At 40.5% G+C, this 20548-nt stretch overlaps 1 long non-coding RNA gene across 2 annotated transcripts in view; it reads right to left on the bottom strand.

The window, feature by feature from the left end:
- Positions 1-5860: 5860 nt before the first annotated feature.
- The window catches only part of LOC109385219 (uncharacterized), a 35463-nt gene continuing 20775 nt past the window's right edge, over positions 5861-20548 (bottom strand). For both annotated transcript variants that reach the window (XR_002124575.1, XR_002124576.1), the window contains exons 2-3: positions 18121-18202; positions 5861-8338 (exon numbers count right to left, since the gene is read on the bottom strand). This is a non-coding gene — a long non-coding RNA (uncharacterized LOC109385219). The remainder of the gene's footprint in view (positions 8339-18120; positions 18203-20548) is intronic.

Raw genomic sequence — 20548 nt, 5'->3', positions numbered from 1 at the left:
TCTATAAGAAAGGAAGCATAGAACAAAACTCTGAGCTTTGTGGGGCTGTTGGCAACGGTGGGGCTTCTGGGCTGGGCGATGGGCTGCACATTCTGAAAATCAGCCAGAATCTTGAGCAGTACAGAAAGAAGGAATACTCTGTTCTTGACCACCCAGGGACAAGGGCAACCACAGGCCAGATGAGGAGCAAGATATGCTAACCTACATACTTGCCTGTCACCTAGCTGCAAAAGGGAGCAGAAGAAAGGAGGGAGGATGGGGAGGGGTAGAAATGGGGGTTGGCGAATGAGAAAGGAGACCAAAGGCCAGGGGCACATGGAGGCAGGGCTGCGACGGTCACAGTCCCCACTGGAAACAGAAGCCACCCTTAAGCTGGGTAACTGAGGAGAGTTTATGAAGGGACTATTGACAAAGTGTAGGCAAGAGTTGAGGGAAAACAAAAAGGGGTGGTGGGTGCTGCACCCCAGAGCTAGCAACAGCAGGGCAGCTGTTCCCATCCCCAGGCCAGAAGGGGCCTCCTCCAAAGACATCACAAGAGAAGTAACATTCCTATCATTCATTCTGTCATCAGGAAATCTATCCCTCTATTTGTAGACATGATAAAAACCACCAAAACATGAATTCAAATTAAGAAGTTGCCATAGGAAGAAATTGAGGTATAAAAAGACTGGTGCTAAGCATTCAACCTATTTAAACAAATTACTAAGTATATATAACTGTAATGATTATGTTTATCAGGAAAATAACACAATTGTTATAGTTATTTTGAAAAATAAACCTACAATTTTTTTTCATTGTTTTTCATTGTTGTTGATAATAGGTCATGGGGAGAAAATACCAAAATTGTCATTAATAAAGAAGATGGAAGGGAATAGAAAAGAGATTGATGTTAGCTTGTTTCTTTATGGTAAAATATACATAACATAAAATTAACCATTTTAACCATTTTTAAATGTACAATTCCATAGCATTAAAGTACATTCACATTGTTGTACAATTATCACCACCATTCATCTCCAGAACTTTTTCATCTTCCCAACTGAAACCTTGTTCCCATTAAACACTAACTCTCCATTCTCTCTTCCCCCAGCCCCTGGCAATGACCACTCAACTTTCTGTCTCTATATACTTAACTACTTTAGGAATCTCATAAAAGAGGAATCGTACAGTATTTGTCCTTTTGTGACTGGCTTAATAGCTTCAAAGTTTACCCATGTTGTACCATGTGTCAGAATTTCCTTCATTTTAAAGTTTGAATAATAATCAAATCCCACATTTGGTTTATCCATTTATCTCGATAGATACTTGGGTAGCTTCCACATTTTGGCTATTGCAAATAATGCTGCTATGAATATGGATGTACAAATATCTCTTTGAGACCCTGCTTTGACTTCTCCTGGATATATACCCAGAAGTGGAGTTGCTGGGTTATATGATAATTCTTTAATTTTTTTTGAAGAATTGCCATATTGTTTTCCACAGCAATTGCAAGGGAGATTGTTTTTAAATCACCAATGTCCTTATTTTTCTTAGGAGAGAGTACATGATATTGTTTCTTTTCTGAAGATGATGAATTGAGAAATATTGGTTAAACATATTATTTAAAATTACAAAGGTAACCACCAATAGAACTAAAAAGTCTGATACCTTCCAAATTGCCGTGAAACAATAAACAAAAACAGACCACACAGAAGCATAGAAGCAGAGAGCACAAAATGTGACAGAAGTAGACTAACCCTATCTGATACAGGGGTGAAAAAAACTAATATAAACTCATTTTTTAAAAGAAAATTAAAGCCAGTTATATGCTATTAACAAGAAATATACCTCATTGTAATATATATATATATATATATATATATATATATATATATATATTTCAAACAAAAGAACCAAAAAAGTTTGAAATTAATGGAGGAACAAATGTATTGCAGGCAAATACAAACAAAAAGTAGAAAATAATTCTGTTAATAATAATAAGCTAAATTCAAACTACTAAAGAAAAAAAGGAGAAAAAACAGGCCCAAAATGGTGTCACTTATGCTTAGCTCACAATATCAAAGTTAGACTTAATACCTGATCTAATTTCAATTTCAACCCCTCCCAGAAACATAAACTTAATCAACCAGTATGGAATGTTCTGGTCAAGCACCATTAAAGTAATCTGTCACATGGGCCCTCTCCAATCCCCCATAGTGAGAAGAGGCAATTTATATAATAAAAACACTTTCCCTTCTCATCCCCCAAAGAAAAGATGTTCCAGCCCCCAAATAATCCTTTTTCTTTCCCTAATAGCTCCCTTGCCACACCCTTCTTCCTATAAAATCCCTCAATTTTGTAAAACTCTTCAGAGTGCTCTTCTAGTTACTAGGTGGGATGCTGCCCAACTCATGAATTGCTTAATAAAGCCAATTAGGTCTTCAAATTTATGAGGTTGAATTTTGTTTTTTAACAAAGCTAAGAAACATTATAATAAATAATAGCATTGACATATATAAAGTAAAAGTATAAAAATTAAATGGATTAATTTACAGAATGCAATGCTGAAATAAATAAAATTGTATTAAGGTGCTTTAAGTCACCTCTCTTAGGCCTTGACAAGTCACATAGAGAAAAAATAAGTTATGATTCTGAGATTTTGAATAATATATTTAATAAGATTGATGATAGATAACTAGCTGGCTAGACAGGTATAGACTATATATATAGATACACTCTGTGTCTCTGTATCTCTGTCTCTGTCGCTGTCTCTGCCTCTCTCTATATAAAGTTATACAGATATATATATACACATACACACACACATATATACCAGGGTGCCAAAAAAATGTATACAAGTGGACACTTTGATCAACGTTGCTCAAGCAGTAGTTTGCCATATCAGAAGTGTCTGGACACTGATGGTAACCACTTTGAGCACCTCTTGTAATTGCAGAAGTCGAATGTGACTTGTATTCATCTTTTGTTATCAGTGTATATTGAGTATCACAATTTTAATACAGTTTTTTCTTTTCTTAAAATTTGTATACATGTTTTTGGCACCCTTGATATATATACTGGATTGTCGGAAAAGTCATGATGCTTTTTTGCAACGAAAAACAGAAAAAATATGTCATGACTTTTCCAAGAACCCAATATATATATCATGACTATATCTTATTTGCAAGTTCCCATGAGACATTTACAAATTTGATAGTACAATAGGTCACAAAGAAAATGATTTACAAAAAAATGAAAACAGAATCAGTCATATCTCTGACTATAATTCAGCATACTGACAATAATAAAAATAGAACAAAAATTAGAAAACAGTCTCCAAAATACCTTCTGTGTCAAAAAGGAAATGAAAACAGTAATGGTAGACAATTTAGAAAACAAAGAAAACACCACATATAAAGATCTATGACCTTGAAAACATTCTAAGTGATAGATGATAGACACAAAAGGCCACGTATCACATGATTCCATTTATATGAAATACCCAGAATAGGCAAATCCATAGAGACATAAAGCAGGGGCTGGGGTAAAAGAGAATGGGGAAATGACTGTTTAATGGATTTGAGGTGGGTTTTTTTGAAGTGCTGAAAATGTTCTGGACCTAAAAAGTGGTGATGATTGTGTAACAATGCCACTAAATTGTACACTTTAAAATGCTTTAAATGATAAATTTATTGTAATGTGTATTTAAGAAAAAAGAAAAAATCTATAAAAAGAAGGATTTACGTTTTCATTCATGGTCGACTGGATAGTGCAGACCAAACTGAAGACAATCAGAAAATCTGGACAGAGGGCCGGCCGAGTGGTGCATTGGTTAAGAGCTGGCTTGGGACACCAGAGGGCCCCGGTTCGGATCCCACATATGAGGGCCAGTGACACTGCCCTCTACAGCTAAGATGCTGAACAACAGCTCAACCTGAAGCTGGGCTGCCATGAGTCGCCGGCGACAGTGTAGGCTGCAGCCCCTGCTGCAGTGGGTTCCCATGGGCTACCATGTGTGGCTGGCAGCCAGTGTGAGCAGCCATCCAGAAGCCGGCAACTGATCTGCCTCGCCCGGGAAGAGCGCAATGATGGTGCCAAATTAGGCCAGTGAAGCAACGTCCTCCACAACTAGACTGAAGAACAAAAGGACAGCAACTTGTCTGTTCCCCTTCCCCCAATTCCCCAGCGCTTGTTCCCAATACCCCAATTACCCAATAAAAATCTTAAAAAAAAAAAAAAAGAAAATCTGGACAGAATATGAAAAACATCTGATTGGAGGACTGAAGGTCTAACAAGGCAATGAAAAATTATAGGGCCAACATTCAGAAAAAGGAAACCAAGAGAGGTGACATTATTATTTAGTGCTGCCTTTCCCCACTGGTTATTTGATGAGTCCAGAAGAGGCAACTGAGAGGTGGAGGCACTGAGCAGAGTATCTGTCAGCCTTCTGGGGCTAGGGATAAAAATCGGAGTCTGGGGGCCTGCTGAGTGGTGCACTGGTTAAGAGCTGGCTTGGGATGCCAGAAGGCCCTGGTTCGGATCCCACATATGAGGGCCAGTGACACTGCCCTCTACAGCTAAGATGCTGAACAACAGCTCAACCTGGAGCTGGGCTGCTATGAGTCGCAGGCGACAGTGTAGGCTGCAGCCCCTGCTGCAGTGGGTTCCCATGGGCTACCATGTGTGGCTGGCAGCCAGTGTGAGCAGCCATCCAGAAGCCGGCAACTGATCTGCCTCGCCCGGGAAGAGCGCAATGATGGTGCCAAATTAGGCCAGTGAAGCAATATCCTCCACAACTAGACTGAAGAACAAAAGGTCAGTAACTTGTCTGTTCCCCTTCCCTCAATTCCCCAATAAAAAAATCGTAGTCTGTTCTGACACCAACTGGTGTACTAGGATACAATTCTGATGCTAACCACCTGGAGTTAGCGTCAAACAACATAGGTTTAAGGGCACAGTCAGTGCGCTGTCCTCACTTCAGACAATGGCCACACTATGAGGGCCCCCAGGCCACCTGTTCTGACCAACTGGATACAAATTTGAGAATTCTTATAAGTCCCTCAGGTTCAATATTTCAATAGAATGACACAGAACTCAGGAAAGTACTATATTTATGATTGCAATTTCATTAGAAAGGAGTGGCCAAATGAAGAAACACATAGGGCAAGGTTTGGGAAGTTCCCAAACACAGAGCTTCTGTGCCCTCTCCCCATGGAATCAGGGCATCTCACTCTCCTGGAACTTGGGTGTGTTCACCAACCAAGAAGTTCCACAGAGCTACAGTAACTCAAGTTTTTGTTTGGGTTTCATTACATAGGCATTGATTGAATCATTGATCATGTGACTGAACTCAATCTCCAGGCCCCATCCTCTTCCTGGAGGTTGAGAGATCAGGCTGACATCACATGGCTCAGATCAGAGACCTTAGAAACTATCTAAGATAGCACCTAGAATGACCTCATTAGCATAAACTCAGGTGTGATCCAAGACTTTTGTGAATAATAAAAATCACTTGGGAAATTCCAAGTGTTTTAGAAGCTCTGTTCTAGGAACCCAGGACAAAGACCAGACAAATTCTTTGTTATAAACACAGGCCATCTCCTGGTCTGTGGCCATGTTTCTCTTACAACAAAATGATCAACCCTGTCTAAGCATCTAAATTTGGTGGAATATTTATATAACATATAGAGCAATAGTCCAACATGAATATCCCTAATGTTTGGAGAAGCCAGTGTGGGAGAAGAATAGGAGGATTTTAACTCAATTTCCTTACACATTTTGTATTGTTTTTGGATACCTCTGGCCATTCACAGAACGTATAAGAATTCACGAGACAGAAAAGAAAGCAAGAAAACATTTATTGAAAATTAGGTAACGAGGATGCCCACGGAAGTGTCTATAGAAGACGGCTGCCCCGCACTTCAGGTTAGCTTTTCTTATCTAGGAAAGTGTAGGCAATTTTCTTACAGCAAGAGATGTGATGTACAAACTTAGAACATTTGACATATAGACTGAGGTCATTTGATTGAGAGATGCAGGTTATATAACTGGTTTCTTTCTGCGCATGCTCTTACCCACAATGCGTACAGAAAAACCCATGGGAGGGAAAGGTAAGCCATAATGTTCATTTTATTCTAATTATGATGAGGCCAGAGTTCAGGCTAAGGGTAGGCTCCAGCAGTCTGCACAGGCGCCAAAAAACAGACAATTCTGGTCGGGATCTTATCTCCTTTTTCTAGGGGTATTTCGACAGAAAAATTTATCTCTAGTGGCTAAGCCTGGGTGGTCTGGAGATTGGATGCAGGTCTGGGTGGTTCCCAGGACTGGACAGGCAGTGCAAAGTACTGATCAAATCACCTTCTGCTAATCCCCTTCGGGCTCACTTTTTGTTAACTATTTTTCTGCCTCATCACATTTGACCATCACTATCAGTATTATTACTTTGTCAAACATGCTAATGTTGTATCATCTTCACACTATGGTAGACGTAGCCTGAAAAATAAGAGTAAAAAGATATTGGCACATTACCAGAGTCCCGTTCAGTTACTGATCATTTTCTAGTCCATTATCATATCATATGACCAAAATGTGTCACAGGACAAGGTCAATCAGCTTTGCAGGTTTCCATTCCATCTTGTCAGGATCCAAAAGCAGCAGTGGTCTCAGAAGTATATGGCTTCTCCCTTTCAGGTATCTGGTATAATTGAGCTAAGAGGCAATATCATCTCTTGCTCTGAGCCTCTTTTGAGGTGGTAATGTAATACTGGATTTACCTCATTGAACTCATTCATTCATTCCTTTACCCTCAGCTACTATTCCTCTTTCTCTGCATTTATACCCCAAACTTTCCACCCTTGGAAGGGATGTTAGGTTGGGTCACTGTACTGGTCTAGATCATAGGCAACAATACTAGTCTAGCAAGTGCCTTCTTTTCCGTTCACTCTCATTCATCTAGGACAGGGTTACATGGGTACAGAGCTAGTGGCTATTTCTACCACTAGGCAAGTAGTGTAGCTGCATTCACTGTTAGCCTCAGTTTTGCCAGATCAGATGAAGGAACAGCCTGTTCCATCCAGCCTGTCCAATGAACTCAAAAAGCCTGGAGGCCTTGGCTAGAAATAAATGAGAAAGATTTATTCAAGGGTCTTAGGAGTTGCAAACCAGAAACACAGCTAGGCAAAACCCCAAAAGTGTCCTGAAGAAGAAAGAAAAGTTAAGAGTTCTGATAATAAAAAGTACATTCTTGAGAATAATCATTCCTGCATTCTTAGCCCTAGGATTGGTCCAGGATGGTTATCAGTAAGGTGTCAGGTGGTCTGGACGATGGGAGCCAGGAGGACTAGTCATGTCCAATGGTCTGGATAACTGACGTCAGGTGATCTGGATAACGTGAGTCCTTCACAGAGTAATCAGAGGATTATCTGGTGGTCTTATGTATATCCAGGCATTGATGCAACACTGGAAAGTTCCAAAGTTTAAGTTCCAGGTCGTTAAAGCAACAATAGGCTCATTTCCTCATGCCTCAGCCTACTTGATTTTAGTAATTTAGCAGCTTGACTATACTGACTCCATTTTATTTCTTCACTCTATTCCTCAGCCCCTTAGGAATTCTGAGTATATTTTAAATTTTCATGTTTCATCATTAGAAATCATCCATCCTTTTGACACTTATAGATGTAGCCCTGTTCCTGGGACCACCATATCAGGTAGGAAAAAGAAGTTGAGGTGATATGGGAAAGAAAAAAAAAGTGTAGCCATATCACCATCTTACCTCACATAGGAAGAATGACACAGTCATACCAGCATCCTCCCCCAGCCCACCCCATTCCCCAAATCCACCAAAAAAGCAGAGGAATCTATGTAGTGGGGACACTGCCTTGACACCCCTTATGTTGAGTGTGAGCACACACTCATGAAGGCAGGTAATCCAGTACTTCATACCTGCATCTCCTCCCCTTTGAGACAACCAATGTTTTAATTGACCATTTCAATTCTCTATCAAACTATATTACACTGAGGAGGATAGCTCTCTGCCCATTGTTGGACATTATGGGCAATAAAGTGGGTTCCTTGGTCTGAAAAAATGGACTCAGAGTCCAAATTGGTGTGCCATCTTCAGTTCTAGTTCTTTTACAGCACATTGAGCATTTGCAGGTACCACCGGGTATCCAAAGCCCAGTCCAGAGTCAGTGTTTTGTTCTTGTCAGGACCTGCCTGTAGCCTCCCAGTGCGACCAGCATCAGTCTCACTTGCCAGCTATGTTCAGGGCCTTCTCCCCGGGGAATCTTCCCTGTAACCATCTGCAGTCTCTGCTTCTCTTGTTGATAGATGGAACAGTTCTTATTGGCATTTTGTGCCTCTGAGGGTACAAAAAGAATAGGTCTAAATTCAGCCCATATCTGTATTGTTGCAGCCCCCATAATGTTCATTCATTTCATGGACCTACATGGCCACCTCAAGTGAGCACACCAGGATATCCAATCACTGGCTCCAATGACCTTCCGATCCTGAAAAGAGGTTCCTCTAATGGTGTTCTAACTGTGCTATTTCAGATTCTGTATTTGTCTGTTTGGCATCCATTAATTACAGGACCAAACTAATGGCCAAAGTTGTTTACATCTCCCCAGAGATCCAGAGCCCATACTCTGAACCTCCTCCTTATCTCACTCTCACATGCCAAGCTAATATTTCCCCTGCTCTAAACCAACCAAGGGCGAGTACCAGACAACAAGGGACAGCCCCTATCCCCAAAGCCCACCAGACCTACTCAGATGAGCCAGTCTTAAGCTGTTTACCCTGCCCTGCCCTGCCTTTCCCATGGAAACTCCAATACAGGCTCTGGCTTAGGCATTCCCCTCATTCCTTTCTGCCTCCTGACCAACACTGGTGCTTTTCCTTGTGAACTTGTGTGGCGTAACATGCCTCCTCCTCACAGGCAACATAAGTAGTAAAAATCTTCTTTCGATGGCATTAGTCTGTAAGTGTCATCACTCAGTCACCTTTATAAATTACAACCCAGGCACAAATAAGATGAGCATCAACATGTCCTGCTTAAATTAATGCACCCCTCATATTCCCATGGGAATTTCCATAGGGCTGCGTTCCATTTGGGCATCCCTTTAACATGTCAGTTTTCCATTGCCCTTCTGCCTGGACATATGGCTAGGCCATTGAGCACTGCCCATGAGTCAGTAAATACTCAAACATAGGGGCAAACAGCAGGCAATTCAGTCCACTGAGCTGACTTATTTTTCAATTAGAGTGGCCATCTTCCAAACAGGATGCTGTCCATTCACGGTGGAACTTCCATCCATAAACCAAGAAGCTCTTTGTTGGTCAATAGAGAATTGCTGCAATAGGTTCCAGCAGCTCCTCAGATGGTTCCAAAGCCAGTCTTAGAGCAACAGCATACCTATTTGTGAGTGTACTGAGTAACTCTCTGTATTCCCTCAGAACTCTATTAAGGAACTAGAAATCATGAAAGGAGACCACATAGAAATTCTAGATATGAAAAATACCATAACCAACAAATAAAACTCATGTGTGAAATTAATGGCAGTTTAGACAAAGCTGAGAAGAGAATTAATGTACTATAAAACAGAACCACAGAAATGTCCAGATTGCCTAGAGAGTCAAAAATAAATAAAATGCAGAAATGAAAGCAGGAAATACATTAAGAATGCCTAACATAGGTGTAATTGGAGTTCCATTCTTAAAGGAGAGAGAAATGAAGCAGAAATAATATTTAAAGAGAAAATGGCTGAGAATTTTCCAAGATTGATTAAAGATATCAAGTCACAGATGTAAGAATTCCTCCAAATTCCCAAAGAGGATGTAAGAAAGAAAACCTCACCTAGACAAATCATAAACTCAAATACAAAGAAAATCTTAGAACAGAAAACAGTTTCTCTTCAAAGAAGCAATAATTAGAATGACATATAAAATCTCAACAAAACAAAGAAGTCCAACATTTAATGCAATAATATCATCTGAGTGTTGAATATTACACCCAGGAGAAACACTCTTCAAGACTGAAGATGAAATAAAAACATTTTCTAACAAACAAAAATTAAGAGAATTCATCACTAGCAGGTCCGATTCAAAGGAAACACTAAAGGCTGTTCTTCAAACAAATGGAGAAAGATATCAGATGGACGTACAGAGATGCAGGGAAAAACGAAAAGCAACAAAATAAGCAGATATATAGATATATCTAATTGACTATTGATTGCCAAAAACCAATAAGAATATCTTTTGAGGATTAAAATATATATGGAACCAAAATGCATTTTTTAAAAAATCGGATATAAGTTGAGGCAGATGATAAAGAAGTTAAAGTGTTCTAAATTCCTTACATCATCTAGGAAGAAGGTAAAACTACTAAGTAATATTAGACTTTGATAAATCACAGGTTTATTTGTAATCACTGGTGTAGCCACTAATAGAATAATAAACGAGTAAAGCTAATAGAAGGCAGAAATAGAACGATAACATATATCAATCCTAACATAGACAAATAAATAGAATCTGACTCAAGGGCCGGCTGAGTGGCTCAGTTGGTTAAGAGCTTGCTCAAGAGTTTGAGCTCTGAGCAACAGTGGTTCGAGTCAGCCCGAGCTGAGCAGCCGCTGAGCTACCAACAGGTGGCGGGATGGCTCAGCTAAAAAAAAAAAAAAAAAAAAATCTGACTCATACTTATTTGGTCACCTAATCTATAGCAAAGGTAACACTGCCATACATTGGGGAAGGAAAACTCTTTGACTATATGGTGCTGGGCTAAATGGATGTCCATATGGAAAAAAAAATTGTTCCCCATCTCACATCACACATGAAAAACAATTCCAATAGACTGCAGATCTAAATATGAATGGAAAACAAAAGAGCTTTTGGAAGAAAACTTAAGAGAACATCATCACAATTTTGTAGTATGCCAAGATTTTAAAAACAGGACCAATAATGAGTTAACTAGTGAAAAATGATAAATTAGACTATATTAAGAATAAAAGTGTTTGCTAGTTGAAAGAGTAAAATGGGAAATCACAGTGTGTAAGAAGATATTTTTAATGACAGAGGATGTATTCATGTTGCCAGAATATATTCAAAACCCCTTCAAATCAACAACAGAATGACAGAAAATTAACAATCGCTTTATAATAAATCATATCCCAGTGGAGAATAAATGCAGAAAAGGAACTCAACTTCATTAATCATGAAGGAAATACAAATTAAAATCATAAGATATTCCACACTACATCAGGAGTTGACTTAAAAAATGAAAAAAAAATCAGATAATACAAGTGTTGACAAAGATATAGAGAAAACAGAGCTCTCAGTAACTGCTGGTAAGAGTGTAAATTGATCAATTGGAAAATTGCTTATCAGTATCTAGTAAAGCTGAAAATAAGGATATTTAATGGACTCAGCAATTTTCAGATATATATTACAGAAATGTTTAATGTTCACCTAAAAGACATAGAATGTTCATAGAAGCATTTATAGTAACCCCAAATTGGAAACTAGCCAAATGCCCATCAACGATAGTATGTATAAACAAAACATGATATATTCACACAAAGAATTTCTATATAATTAACAAACATGCACAATATTGTTGTGGACTGAATTGTGTCCCCTCAAATTCATATGTTGAAACCCTAACTCCCAATGTGACTGCATTTGGAGATAGGACCTTTTTTAAAAAATGAATTATAGTTGATCTACAATATTATATTAGCTTTAGGTGTACAATATTTTTATACATTATGAAATGATAACCATGATAAGTCTAGTTACCACCTGTCACCATATAAATATCGACTCTAGTCCCTATGCTGTACATTACATCTCATGAGATAGACCTTTTAAAGAGATAAGTAAGGTTTGGGCCGGCCGAGTGGCGCGATGGTTAAGAACTCGCTTGGGATGCCAGAGGTCCCCGGTTCGGATCCCACATATGAGGGCCAGTGACACTGCCCTCCACAGCTAAGATGCTGAACAACAGCTCAACCTGGAGCTGAGCTGCCATGAGTCGCCGGCGACGGCGTAGGCTGCAGCCCCTGTGGCAGTGGGTTGCCATGGGCTACCGTATGTAACCAGCACCCAGCGTGAGCGGCCAGCAGCCAGCGTGAGCGGCCAGCAGCCGCAGTGAGCGGCCGTCCAGAAGCCGGCGACTGATCTGCCTCGCCAGAGAAGAGCGCAATGATGGTGCCAACTTGGGCCAGTGAAGCAACGTCCTCCACAACTAGATTGAAGAACAAGATGACAGCAACTTGTCTGTTCCCCTTCCCCCAATTCCCCAGCACTGTTCCCATTCCCCCAATTCCCCCAATAAAAATCTTAAAAAAAAAAAAAGAGATAAGTAAGGTTAAACGAAGTCATAAGGGTGAGGCCCTAATCCAATAGAACTAGTGTCCTCAATAAGAAGAGGAAGAGACACTAGGGATGCACATGGACAGAGGAAATGCTGTATCAGGACACAGCAAGAAAGCATCTGCCTGCAAGTCGAAGAGACAGAGGCTTCGGGAGAAATCAAACCTGCCAAACCTTGATCTTCAACTTCCCACCTCCAGAACTGTGAGATAATAAATTTTTGTTGCTTAAGCCACCTAGTCTGTAGTATTTTGTTATGGCAGCCCAAGCAAACAAATACAATATGGGTATACCACATTTTGTTTCTCCATTTATCATTTGGTGGCATTTGGTTGTTTCCACTTTTTGGCTATTATGAAAAATGCTGCTATGAACATTCATGTACAAGTTTTTGTGAGAACATATGTTCCCATTTCTCTTGGGTATATTTAGAAGTGGAATGCTGGGTTATATTAACTCTACGTTTCAACAATTAAATGTTCAAAAGCATAAAGGAATCTATAAAGATAAGAGCAGGAATTAACACAACAAAAAACAAACTTACAATAAAAAGGATGATCAAAGTTCAAAGACTGGTCTGTGAAAACAATAAAATGGAAAAATGGGTAAAGAAAAGAGTAAAGGCATGAATTACCAATATTAGAAATATAGAAGTGAAAAAAGGACATTGCTTCAGATCCTGTAGGCAACAAAGATAACAAATAAAGATAATAAAGATAACAAAATTATGAACAATCTGATGTCTTCAAATAAAATAAAAATGTGAGTTGAGAAAGTTCCTAGAAAACTGCAGCTTACAAAACCAACAAAAGAAGGAATAGAAAATTGGAAGAGTACTATATCTATTAAAGAAATTGAATTTATAATTTAAATCTTCCAACAAAGAAAACTCCAGTCCCAGATGGCTTCACTGGCAAATTCTAATAAATATTTAAGAAATAAAAATACCATGATTACACATACTTTCCAGAAGATAGAAAAGAGGAAACATACCCAAACTCAAATTATAAGACCAGCATAACCTTGTTACTGAAACCTAACAAGGATAACAAGTGAAAGGAAAAGTATAAGTCAATCTCACTAATGAACACAGATGCAAAAAATCCCCAACAAAATAACAGCGAAGTGAATTCAAGGATATACACAAAAGATAATATGTCCTGAAAGTTTGTTATGCCAAGAATGAAAGATTGATATAAATTTTTAAAATAATGATTAAAACTTACCATATAAACAGGATAAAGAATCATTTAATAGATTTTCAATAGAAAAAGTAATAAAATTCAACATTCATTGATGGTCATCCAGTCTCTCTCAACAAATTTTATTCTCCCCATTAGTTTCATTTGCCTCTTTATTCATCCAGTGCTTAGAGCTGTGCCTGGTATAGATATGCTCTTTAGGTGTTCAATGAATGGATTTTAACATAAAACCTTTGATGGTGTGCCCAGCTGGAAGCCATTACTGGGCCCCCTAAATTCTCACAGTTCTTCATCTCCACTTTATTGGGATCCATCTTGCTTTGTATTTTGTATTAGAATTATGTGTAAAGAAAGGCAGGGTAGTATGATGGTTAGAACTACACCTCTGTACAAATTCCAGCCCTGCTACTGCCAGGCTCCAGATCTGTTCCGGGCACAGAGGAAACAGTTAGCATTACTGTACTTTGTATTATCTCCTTAATGGGGAGAAACCAAAGTTCCTTGAAGGTAAGATTACATATATGATTTAATCTTTGATAATTTCCACACTGCCTAGCTCAGGACACACAGTAGGTGTTCAAAAGATAATAAATAAGAAAAGCTAAATTTAATGGGTTTATATGTGGCAAGTTCGAAACTGTTCTAAACACTTTACATGTATTAGCTCATTTAATTCTCACAATAAGTACCATAATTATTCCCATTTCATGGATGAGGAACCAAGTAATTGGGAATTGAAAACTTTGCCCAGGGTCACACAGTAAATAAGTGGGATATCTGAGATTTACACACAGGGCTCAGGCAGCCGAGACTTACCTACAAGAGACTATCATGTGTAAACCAACTAGCTGGGGCAGGTTTATGAGGTCAGAATCAGAGACAACAATCTATATGTTCAACAACAGGAGCTGATTAGATAAACTGTGATAGAATCTTATGTCATCATGGAAATGATGATGTATGTCTACATTTATAATACTGAAAGCCATTCATAATTGAAAAAAGCAAGCTAGAAAACAGTATAATAACCTGCACAAAAATGTTTACAGCAGCCTTACTTATAACTGCCAAAAACTGGAGGCAACCAAGATGTCCTTCCAAAGGTGAATGGATAAACAAACTGTGGTACATTCATACAATGGAATATTATTCAGTGATAAAAAGAAATATGAACTATTAATCCATGAAAAGACATGGAGGAACCTTTAAAGGCATATTGTTTAGTGAAAGAAGAGCCAGTCTGAAAAGGCTACTCACTATATAACTCCAACTATATGACATTCTGGAAAAGGCAAAACTAGAGAGACAGTACAAAGGTCAGTGGTTGCACAGAGAACTTTGGGATTTTTAGGGCAGTGAAACTATTGTGTATGATACTGTAATGGTGAATACATCATGCCATGCATGCATCAAAATTGAACTTTATAGCACAAAGAGTGAAGCTTAACTTATGGGCTTTAGTTAATAATGTGCTAATATTGGTCCATCACTTGTAACAATTACCACGCTAATGCAAGATGTTAAATACCAGGGAAAACTGAGAGTGGGGGATGCATGCGGTAATGAGGGAACTGCAGTGTCTCCTCAATTTTCTGTGTAAACCTAAAACTGCTCTGAAAACCAGAGTCTATGAAGTTAAAAACAGTACAGTAGCATGATCCTTTCCTTTCATGTCAATATACCTGAGTGTTTTTGTGCATAGAAAAGTCTGGAAGGACATAACCAAAATTAATAGCAGTTGTCTCAAAGTGGTAGGATTCACGAGATCTTTCTCCTAGTTCTATCCACCCTTACTTTCTTAACAAAGGCATGCATTAATTTTATCTAGAGGAGCGAAGTGCAGCAGTCGGGGTGGACGGCCCAGCGCCCCAGAGGCCGGCGAAGCGTTGGCGCCGCAGAGAATGCAGCTTTCTGAGTCCGCTGGGCAAATGCCGTCCTCAGCATCTGCTCCGCCCACCGTGTCCCTCGGCCTTTTCAGTTTTGTGTCCCGGAGGTTAGGAAAGAGAGAATTCCTCCGGTGCAACTGCATCTGCACTCGTGGCGGGCGCGGGGCCAGGAGGGGCCACCGAGCTCGGCCCCCCGGCGCTGACGCCCGCCTGGTGCTGCTCTGGGGGCGTGGCCGCCGCGCCCGCCTGGCCATCAGTGGGCTGGAATGTTCCCGCGGCGTGTGTACTTTGTTCTGAGGATGGGGGAGGGTGGAGCGGGGGCAGGGCTCCAGGGCCCCTGGGTCTTGGAGGGCAGCCAGCTTTCCGTTCCCAGGGAGCCTGGGGAGGTGGGGGGGAGGGGCTGAGGATGAGCTGTCTAGTTCCCAGGCTGGGCAGCTGCCAGGGCGTGCACGGAACCCCTGGATTCCAGTGCCAGCCCTGCCACCTACTAGCCGCATGCCCCTGGGGTTAAAAGGTCTCTTAACCTCTCTGGGCCTCAATGTCCTCATCTACAAAATGGGGATAACAATAATAATGGCACACATTATTTATAACAGGCGCTGTTATAAAGCTGTCTGCAAGTGCTCATCCCTCCTAACATCCCTTTGAGGTAGGTGATGTTGATATAATAACATAACTGTCGTTAGTAGACAAATACTCCCTAACTGCCCAGGCCCTTTGGACAGCACAGATGCTTTGGCTGTAGAAAGCTGGACTCAGCCTCCTTCCAGAGAGTGACATGTGCACTATTATTATTTTCACTTTATAGATGAGGAAAGAGAGCTCAGAGAGGTTAAGTAACCTGCCCAAGGGCACACAGCTCCTAAGTGGCCATCCTGGGTGCAAACCCAGGCAGTCAGACTGAGACCTTCTACTCTTAACCACTCTACTGCCACCCTTAAAATCTGTTTATTCCAATGTATTGCAATCCATGTAACAATTCTGAGTATTACTACTACTAATTAACTAAATAATGCTATCACCAATGGAGGGCTGTGATTCTTGTAACACCCTATGAGATAACTGCTACTATTATTATACCCATTTTAGGGATGAAAGATCAAGGCCCTGGGAGGTCAATCAGTTCTAGAGGGCGAAATGCATTCATCCTGAGGCTAGGGCTTAGCTGTTGCCTCCTTTTGCGGTATTTTATAGGGAGGCCAACTCCTCCGGAGTCTGATTATAGAGGCTAGCCTGGAAGGATAGGCCTGCCTTCTGTCCTTGTCAGAGCCAACTTTGCCTGGTAACCTGAGGGGCTTTGGAGGTGTGTAATGAGTCTCTGATCCCATCTAACACTAGCTGGGGAACTTCTCTCTTCTTGGGTCTGCTGCTTCTAGGAGCCCAGCTGCCTAGTGCGTGGAAGCATCTCCACCCAGAATGGCAGGTCAGTTGCCCTAAGTTATGGTTGATGGAGTGCTTTGCAGCAAAATCTCCCTGTCCTGTTATCATTGTTCCCTTCCCTTTACAACCCCTCCAGCACACTGACTGGAAAGTCATTATTGGACTCCCATCACCACCACCCCGCCCTTGGGTTAGGAGGCTGCCTTCTTTTAAAACTGCAAAAGTTGCTGTTGCTTCTTTGTAACCTATCCCCCAGGTACCCTCAACCCACCACCTTCTGGGAAAGAAAAAACACTCTCATTCTTTGTAGTAGGCATTAAATGTTTATTGAAGATGGTTTGGCAAATATTGCTATTGTCATGTGAGCACACAGTAGGCACTGAGTAACTGCTTGGCATGTATGTCCCTTCTGCCTGGAATGCTCTTCCCCTGGTTACCTGCATGGCTCCCTCCCTCACCTCCTTCAGTTTTTACCCAAGTCGCCTTCTTTGTGGGACCTTTCCTGGCCACCAAATTTAATTACACCCTATAATAGTCCTGATTCCTTTTCCCTGTTTTATTCTTTTCCTAGCACTTTCACTGTTCTATACTTTATTATTTTGATTTATTTTGTTTATTATCTGGGTTGTCCCACTAGAAGGTAAGTGCCATGCGGGTAGGGATTTCTCTGTTCCAGGCGCTGAGGGACTCATGACTCTATTCCCCGGTGCCTGGAACAAGGAGGAAGGAAAGAGGAGCTTCCTGGGCTGTTTCAACCCAGTGTGACTACTGCTGCCCCCTTGGAGGAACACACATTTCTTATTCGTGCAGTTTACTCAACATTTGGCATAGCATGTCCCCTTGGTGACATCTCTTACAGTATCATCCCATTCTGCTGTTTGACTTTGCAGTTGTGTATCTCATCTACCTGAGCAGACAGTAAATTTCCTGCTTCAGGACAGGAGAAAAGGGGATCTTATTCTTTGTAACCCACCGTCCCACTCCCACCCCCCAGTACCAAGACAAGGCTGAATTTCTACAGGTTCCAGGGCTCTTTAGATTTCAAAAGAACATTTTCACCCCTCCCTCCCTCCCTTCTTTCCCCTACCTTGCCCTCTTCTCCACCAGCCCCAGTTTATCTCCATTAATATTATTAGACTTAACTGCTTAAGTTTGTTAGAAGTTTGATATTGAATGATTTTAGGTATAACTTCACTGCATTTTTTATGAATAACATTTAATATCTAATGGGGGTCTATATGTGAACCTAATTTCTTAACATGACACCTTTATTTTCTCATTAAACGAAACAGAATATTCCATACCTTAACTATGTTCTTGCCATGGAGACATCTTTGATTTTCTCTTTATCGTTAACAGGAATTTTTACAAATGTGTTCAAGTGGCCTAAGTGAGGAAAAGAGGGAGAGAATGAGTCACATTCCTGGGAGGTCAGTGAAGCCTGCTGGTAGTCACCCCCTCAGCCTAAACACTGAGAGTAAGGGGAGTACACAGCTGGGGATGGTCCTTAGTTTTACACCATCACAAATGATTACAGCAAGCACCAAATTTGTCCTTTCTCTCTCTCCCTGCATTTCCCTAGGGTTCGCTGTGATGGGAGCTCATGTCATATCCAACTTAAGTGGGAGGGACTACTTGCAAAACATTATCTAGTGAATATATTATTTTTATTATCAAGAAAAATCTACAATTGTGTACAAATAAGCATTAGTTGTATGATTTGAATATGAAATTTCATCATTATATTGCACATGTGATGATCTTGGTACCTGGCATCTGATAAAATTATGGTAAAAGGTACCATTCTGGTTGGCTTGATTCTAAGAAAAATACATCAGAATAAGTCCTGCATAACTCTCTACAAAAAATAACTGCAGGGTCCTCATAAGCTGTGTGGCACAGAACGATGACTGGAACAAAGAATTGGTGGATGATAGATGAATTGATCTATGGATAAGTGGGTAAATGAATAAAAGAGTGAACGGCTAGAGGGCTGCACAAATGGATAGATGGTAGATGATTGGATAGGCTGGGCTCCGAAGGTCCTTGGGCCTAGCACAGCACTGATCATACAACTTCATATACAAAGATATTTGTTTCCCCAGGGGTCTTCCCCACCAGAGTTTGAGCTCCTTAAAGGCAGAAAGTTAATTTATTTTATTTTTTTGGTATCCTGGACACCTAGCACAGTGTCTGGCACATTGATGGAGCTTTAGTTAGGATGTAGATTTGGCGGCTGTTACATGCAGCATCTCACTTGTACCACAAAGTTTATTGTGCAGCCAGCAGGATGGGGGTGGGGGAGGGAAGTGGGTGGGGAAGGCACACTTGTCCTCTTCAAAGGCAGGACACTTCTGCTGTCATCTCATAGGCCACAACTCTGTCCTATGGCCACATCTTGCTGAAAGGATGCTTGGCAATGTACCGTATTTCCCAATGTATAAGACTCACCCTTTCCCGAAAAATTTGGGGTCTAAAAACTGCGTGCGTCTTATACAGTGGTTGTAGTTTGTTTACTTGCATTTCCTGCAAGTGATGAGGTGTATGAATTTTATGATGAATAAAACGTGAGTTCAATAACTTTACATAATACATTTTTTTCAAATTTTGGGCCCCAAAATTAAGGTGCGTCTTATACATGGGGAAATAAAGTAATCTTATTCTAGGTGACTTTGTGTCCATCTTAAATATCAGTGGTTCTAGAAACAGCAGAAATGGATATTGAAGGCAATTAGTCTCTACCACCTAAGTGAGCAATACATTCTTATTTGTTAAATGAATATAAACAAATAAATGAATCTAACTGATATTGCAAGTCTGTATTCTGAGAAGGAAAAGCATGTTGAATTATACAGTTAAGTGAAAAAAGCAAAGTAGGATCGATGGATACAGTATGCAATTATTTGCTGCCCTTCTCTACTAAGAGACATTTTGTAAACAGTGACATGGGCCCAGATAAAATATTCCACTTCCCAGACTCCCTCCAAGTGCCCTTGTGACGCCACTGTGGCCAATGAGATGTAAATGGAAGATGGCTGGAGGCCTCTGAGAATGCTTTTGATTTAATACGAGCATCACTTTCCCTCTTTCTTCCTACTTCTTGATTTCTGAAATACAGATGTGAGAGTGAAGGTGGAGCAGTCAACTTGTGGCCATGAGACAATGAACAACAAAGCAAAAGCCACACATTCAGCGGGACAAAGCCGAAAGCTGGAAAGTAGCTGGGGCACTGATGATGTCATGACAATGCTGCCAGCCTTGATTACCTGCCTCCAGACTGCTTGTTAATGAGAAACAGGAGCTTCTACGTGGCTAAGCCAGGATATGGCCTTTCTGTTTTATGCAGCAGCCTAACTGATATATGTGTAGCTTGAAAAGTCCCTGACCACGTAGAATATCGCTGGCAAGGTACACAAGAAACTATAGCCATAGGTTCCTCTCCTATGAGAAGTCATGAGTGATTGGAGGACAGGGTGGACAAAAGACTTATTTTTCATTTATAGTCTTGAATTTTTGAACATTGAATTGGTGGCATTTATATATTCAACAAAAAAGTGTTGAAGGGCCAGCTGAGTGTGCGTTGATTAAGAGCTGGCTTGGGACGCCAGAGGGCCCCAGTTCGGATCCCACATATGAGAGCTAGTGACACTGCCCTCTGCAGCTAAGATGCTGAACAACAGCTCAACCTGGAGCTGGGCTGCCATGAGTCGCCGGCAACGGCTTAGGCTGTAG

This window comes from Hipposideros armiger, unplaced genomic scaffold, assembly GCF_001890085.2.
Source record: "Hipposideros armiger isolate ML-2016 unplaced genomic scaffold, ASM189008v1 scaffold_110, whole genome shotgun sequence".
In the NCBI taxonomy this organism is placed as follows: domain Eukaryota; kingdom Metazoa; phylum Chordata; class Mammalia; order Chiroptera; family Hipposideridae; genus Hipposideros; species Hipposideros armiger.
Note: the sequence above shows the minus strand (reverse complement) of the source record. Positions and strands in the feature narration are given on the sequence as shown.